Source organism: Glycine max, chromosome 18 (assembly GCF_000004515.6).
Source record: "Glycine max cultivar Williams 82 chromosome 18, Glycine_max_v4.0, whole genome shotgun sequence".
In the NCBI taxonomy this organism is placed as follows: domain Eukaryota; kingdom Viridiplantae; phylum Streptophyta; class Magnoliopsida; order Fabales; family Fabaceae; genus Glycine; species Glycine max.
Genome location: NC_038254.2, coordinates 38,084,243 through 38,091,020, shown reverse-complemented (window position 1 = coordinate 38,091,020; position 6,778 = coordinate 38,084,243). Strand labels below are relative to the sequence as shown.

The window sequence follows — 6,778 nt, the reverse complement described above, 5'->3', positions numbered from 1 at the left end:
GGTCAAGGAGGTTGCAAAAAGGAAAAAAAATAATTTGCAACTTGTTGAGTTTCATTTTGCTAGAGGGCTTTTCTCTATGGAAGAGGCAAAGGACAGTAGAAAAGTTGAGCAACTTGGAGAATGGTGGGAGATGTTTGGTGATGGAACTCCAAAGTTGAGGAGATTTGCTATTCATGTATTGAGCTTGACTTGTTGCTCTTCTGGCTGTAAGCGTAATTGGAGCTCATTTGAAATGGTAATTCAATTCAACCTTGTGACTTTATTTTATTTGTTTGATAATTTTACTTATTTGGTTTAGATAGTAATTAAAATTTGATTTTTAATTATAGGTTCATACAAAGAGAAGATATCGCTTACATCAACAAAAAATGAATGACTAAGTCTATGTGATGTATAACTTAAAGTTAAAAAGTAAACAAAATAGATAAAGTATTGCTCTTCCATTTGATGAGATTGAGTCTGGCAATGAATGGATAACTGGAAAGGGATAGAATGATGAGGATGAGCAACCTCGAGGTGAAGGTGATGGTGGCAATGTTGAATTAGTAGGAGATGTTGGAAGAAGTTCAAATGATCTAGTTGTAGACGTTTTTGATCTAGATAATTTAATTTTGGTGGAACCTAATGATGATGCACAATCTAAGGAAGACCTTGATGGTGATGAAAGTGATGATATTCATGGAGATAATCCTATTAGAGGATTGGACATTGTTCTTTGAAGACATTTGTGGTTTTTTTAGTTATTTAAATGTTTTAATTTTGAGAACTTATGTTTTGTAATAGACTAATAGTGTGAACTATGAGCCTATTGTCATTTGTTTTGCAAAATGGTGTATTTTGAATATATTTACTCATTATCCATATGTATTTTCTTTTTTACGAAGTAGACTCTTACGAGTCTACGAGTTGAATCTATGGAGTTCTCACGAGTCTACGTAGACTCTTGATTTTGATAACCTTGGAGAGCAGTATAGTGTTGTACTTGGTATAGGAGCTATTCTTGACCCACGCATAAAGCATTTGTAAGTTTTTTTTTATGTCTATTCAATTAACAATTTAGCTTTTTTTAATTGAATTTTATTATCATTATTGCTTTAGTGATTTCTTTTTCTTTCATTTTATTTGTTTAGCAACTGAAAATGCACAATCAATAACTTGCTTGTAAGATTCGGAAGTCTCAACTAGAAGTTTATTTGGAGGAACCAAATCTGGATTTTAGTTACCATGAAAACTTGGATGTCTTACATTGGTGAAAGGATAATCATAATAGATATCCAAATCTATCCTTAATGGCTCATGATTTGTTGAGCATTCCAATTACTGTCAATTCATCTGGCATTAGTACTATTGTCCTCAACAAGTATAGGAGTCATCTCTTGTCAAAAAATACAAATGCTTTGATTTGTACTCGAACCGGTAGCTTGGTTTTGTTAGTGATGCTAATTTCTTTAATATAAACTTGGTTATTTATTATTATCATAATCATCTACATGTTTCATTCATGTGACTTTGTAAATTTAATTGTTTTCCATTTTGATTTTGTGATATCTAGATGATTAAGGTGTGACGTCAGTGACATCGAAGATAAGAAATGAGAGTCATCTTCCAAAGAAGCATCCAATGTTTTTGATTTGGAAGATGATGAAACTTAATTAGTTAATTTAGTTGTTTTAGTTTGGCTTTGTGAAAATGTCATGGTTATTAGCATTAAGATTACTATTTTGAATTGTTGCTTTATTTTTATTTCATGGATATTGGACTAGTATTGGATTTGTATTATCTAAATGTTGTGAGACTTAGACTTTGTGACTATTATTGATTTATTGTGATGTTGTCATGGATAATTGGATATTAGACTAGTATTATCTAAATGTTTTTTGTTTTATCCTATGTTTGTAATTTTTGTTTGTATGATAATGAGACTATGAGTATGAGTGTATGCACATCTAATCTGCTTTAAAAATAATTAATTCATTTTTTTCTTTAAAAATTAGCGGGCCGACTCGCCAACCCGTCACCCTGACCAAAAAAAGGACGGGCTAGCGATTTTGGCCCTTTTCTGAAATGCGGGGTGGGCTAACCCGACCTATTTTTGACAAGTTGGTAGTGGGCCAGGTTGGGTCACCCCTTTTTTCTACCCCTAACAAATTTCATGTATTTCCAAAACTTAATCTCAAGAAGAAAAGAACATTCTCTTAGCACTCTTCTTTATGAATATGTAATTTTGTAAATATAATACATCACATTAAGTTAAGAAGAAAGTGGTTCTAAAAGCAAATAATAAATAGTCCACTAGCACCATTAATTAAACTTCAATTCTATTGTAGAAAACATACACCTTGGAAGAGTTAAGAAGAAGAGTTATTTGCATAATCAAATGGGGATTAGTTATGGTTTGAAAGAAATTTGATTACACCACACAACTAGGGTTCAAAATAATCAAAGGGGGAACTCACCACACTGAAACAAAAGCAGAGGCATAGGACGTCGAGAAGACGAGAGTTGCAGTTGGGCTTGGCATAACGACGATGGAGGGAGGTGAAAGAGTAAAGGGTTCATAGCTGTGAAATCTCGTAGAAATAGAGGAAATGAGAGAGGGTTCAAGGGTGAGAGAAACAAAAAGGTTTGAGCTTTCTTACATTCACAGAGAGTGAAAAAGGGAGAAGGCGTGAGGGAAAGAGCTTTGACGGCAATGAATATGAGTTTCAATGATGATGACAACTGTGATGGAGAGCGCGAGGTTGAAAAGATATTGAGCATGATGGTTAGAGCACGAGGATGAAAAGATGAAAACCTTATGAAAAAGATGATGGAAGTCACAAACCAAAAGAGGGGGTGAATTGGTTTTGAAAACAAATCAAAATAGAAACAGAGTTTTGAAAAAGTTTCGCTTCCAAGGATCGTATCACAAACTTTTTGATAAAAACCAATATATATTCAATCACCCGTACACAATATCTTTTTGTTAAAGTTCTTTAAAAATAAGTGTCTTTAAACTTAACAAACTGATCAAGAATACAATGAGAAAGAGAGAAGATCAAGAGAAGATGTACACCAATTTTTAAAATGGTTCTGTGACGCCCTTTACCCCTCGCATATATGTACTAATAATAAAAGGAATAAGAAATTAAAATTAATTAAAAGTTTTTAAAACACATTTAAATACAAGCCTTTCAAAAGGGTAAAAGGCTCACATTCACTTTTCTAACATCATAATAAAACTTGTCCAAATAAATAATAAATCATCTCACCTCAAAACAAGGTCGTCCAAGACTTCATGCAATTAATATAGAAACATATACCCCAATGTCACATCCAATCAGAGCATTGTGTTCCTGTGTCCTCTAGTATAAGGTTTTTTATAGTCATCCACCTAATCATCTGCTCCTACAAACACAAAGTTTGAGATCATCACATGATCCAAACATAAATAGCACATGGGGAGTGAGTTATCACATTCCTAACTAATAGAGAGAAACAAGACAACATATAGGTGTAAATATCATATAAACAAAATACAACTTACTTAAGCATAGCTCACGTTATTTCACCACTTTTTCGCACAACATCACATCACAACACCACACGTCTCATTTGTTTTCACAACATTCATGTACTCAATGATCAAAACGCAATATCACTAAATCAATCCATATCGATTAATACACAAGCGTTATGCAACAGATACACTAAGACTCAATCTTATATGCAATGTGGTACTATGTCAGTGAAAAACCTCGTCGGGGGCCTAGGAGTGCATGACAAGACAAACCACACACTAGCAAGTCAGGTCACTCTCACTAGGTAAAATCATAAGGAGACCAGCCAGGGTCACACTATTTTTTGAGAATGTTCCAACCATATGGGATCAACATAGGCTTAAAGGAGCACTCAAATCGGGTGTATTTACCCCCAAGGCCTACACTCCGAAGAGTCCGTCAGGGCCTCTCCCTCCTAATTTAGGTCCAACCCAGAAAACATTTTAGCACACAGACTCTATCTATGAACTATACAAAACACACGACTCCTCAATTGTTCTCAAAATAATTTTATCTCATTGCGCTTGTGTTTAAACTCGTCGGGTCCCCATAGTGGTTCCCATCACAATACTCGTCGCGCATTAATTCGTCGCCCTCAAAGGGTCTTAGCATTAACTCGTCGCCCTCAAAGGGTCTTAGCATTAACTCATCGCCCTTAAAGGGTCTTAGCATTAACTCGTTGCCCTTAAAGGGTCTTAGTGATGTGCCATCATTTTCTTCTATTTTCTAAACCCTTTTTGCACCATTTTAATTACTGATTGGTCTTAATTGTCAATTAATTAGGCAGTTTTATTATTTGGGCTCATTTAGCTAATTTGATGTTTTTAATCTAATTTCAGGAATTAATGAAACATTGGGCTTAATCCGGATTTTGGTTGTAGACTTGAAGAGGGCAAATAAAGCAGCGCTTACCTTAGTTAATTTCTAATTAGGAAATTTTGCAATTTTATTTTATGTTGTTCAGTGTTTATTTCGTTTTGGGCCAGAGTATTGTAATAGGGCCCAGTGACTTTGAGTGACTCTTTTTAAATAGCGGCCTTGGGATTTGTGCAAGGCTATTTTGTTATGCTATTCATTATTCAGAGCTTTTGTTTTAGGGTTTTCGTTTTTCTGCTTTGATGCTTCTGAGTTCGTAATGCAATTTTACGTTTTCTGCTTTTAATTACAATTTCGTTCTTGCTTCTTCTTCTACTCTCATTTACGTTTCTGTTCCATTTTACATTTCTGTTCGTTTACGTTTCTGTTCGTTTACGTTTCTGCTTCATGTTTCAATTGCGTTTTCTGTTTGAATCCATGGAAGGCTAGATTTTCTGGTGTTGTTTCCTTTTGAGGACGAAGCCCAACTCTCTTTGAGGTTTCGCTTGCAATGTGGTTTCCTGGTAGTTCTCCCTTCACCAGTATCCCAAATTCGTGAATATTAATCAGTGCACGCTTCGTGTTCGATTAATTGCCTCTGAGCCTAACTTGCGTTCATGCTTAATGGACGAAGGGCTAACTGGTGTATATGGTGCCTAATCACGTATTGAAAATCCTAAGTTGATTTTTGCTTAGTAAATTGAAATAGGGTTGGATTAAGTGGTTGACTGTTAGGGACGAATTCTCCATAACCCAGGATAAGAGAATGGCTTCTGAATCAGAGGAAACAACCCGTTTTTAATATTAGTAGTTTCGTATTCCAGTTTACTTGTTCTGCTCTTTAATCACAAAACAAACAAACCCCCCCCCCAATCGTTATTGTTATTGTTACTGCAAGTATATTATGAACATTTGGTTTGTCACTGCTCGTTGGGAAACGACCTAGGATCACTTCCTAGTTACTGCATTTTCATGTTTATTTGATTCGGGTACGGCCTCGATCAAATTTGGCGCCGTTTCCGGGGAGCAGTGTCCAAAGGTTCATAATAGCTAGCTATTGTTGTGTGTTTAATTCTTTCGTGTTTTATGTTTAAATTGTTAGTATTGTGTTAGTATGTGTGTTAGTGTTGTTTAGTGTCCTGGTATTGTGTATAATGTGTGTTCTGTTTCAGTTTTCCCATTAAGCGTTTCCCCTGTTTCAGTCTTGGGTGTTTTGCTGTGAAGATTGTGCTTGCGGCAAAATAGAGTAGTAGTAGAAATCAATTAGAGACGGATTTTAGCGACCACCCATGCTGAATTATTTGTGATTTTTTGTTTTAGTAGCTAGGGTTGTTATTTTTGGCTGAATTTTTTTGTGGTAACTTCTTTTAATCCATATTTTGTGGGAAAAATAGCTAGAGCCTTTAGTTTGGTCAGATTTAAAAGTTCCAAAAAAGTAGCAAATTTTGTGTTTGTCAAAACTTCAAACGGCCATAACTTTTGCTCCGGTTATCAGAATCGCAATTATTATATATGCATTTGGGGTAGAAAAAAATTTCCTACGCCGTGGCAGCCTGCCATAGGCTGGCTGAGTTCTCCATCGTTCAAAAAAAGCGATTCTGTCAAAAGTTTTTTATTTTTCAAGTTTTATTCACTTATTTTTCTTAACCTACCAATTTTAGCTTTCATAGTTAGACTTTGAATTTTTGTTTGAAATTTTTTGTGCTATCTTCTCATCATTTTATAAGGTTTCTCACAAAATTTCAAGTCATTTGGATATCATTTGAGGGTAGCTGTAGTTCAAACCTACACCTTTATTTACATGACAAGGCAACTAGTTGTGCATGCTGAATGTAGTGTATGACTAGAGGCAATCCATCTGACTTACAACCCTTTGACCCTGAGATAGATAGTACATTTCATAGATTAGTTAGGCATCATTTTATACCTTTTGATCATCCTGAGCATTCCATTACTGGTGAATCTGTGCATTCTGTTATTGGTGATTTTGAACATCCTGATCTTGAGCATTATAATTTTGAGCATTCTGATTTTGAGCACTCTGATTTTGCACATTCTGAGAACATGGCACAACCTCCACCCTGTGAGAGGACTCTAAGGGAAATGGCTGCACCCCCAGATGTCCAAGAGGATCACATATTTCTGAAGGCTTTTCCTCATTCATTAGAGGGAGTGGCAAAGGACTGGCTGTATTACCTTGCTCCAAGGTCCATCACGAGCTGGGATGACCTTAAGAGAGTATTCTTAGAAAAAATTTTCCCTACTTCCAGGACCACAGCCATCAGGAAAGATATCTCAGGTATTAGACAACTTAGTGGAGAGAGCCTGTAAGAGTACTGGGAGAGATTTAAGAAATTATGTGCTAGTTGCCCCCACCATCAGAT

General features: G+C 35.5%; 1 non-coding gene across 1 annotated transcript; it reads right to left on the bottom strand.

Annotated features, from left to right (window-relative positions):
* Positions 1-6,671: 6,671 nt before the first annotated feature.
* On the bottom strand, positions 6,672-6,778 carry LOC113000327 (small nucleolar RNA R71). Its single transcript, XR_003265617.1, has one exon. It is a non-coding gene; the product is annotated as a small nucleolar RNA R71 (small nucleolar RNA).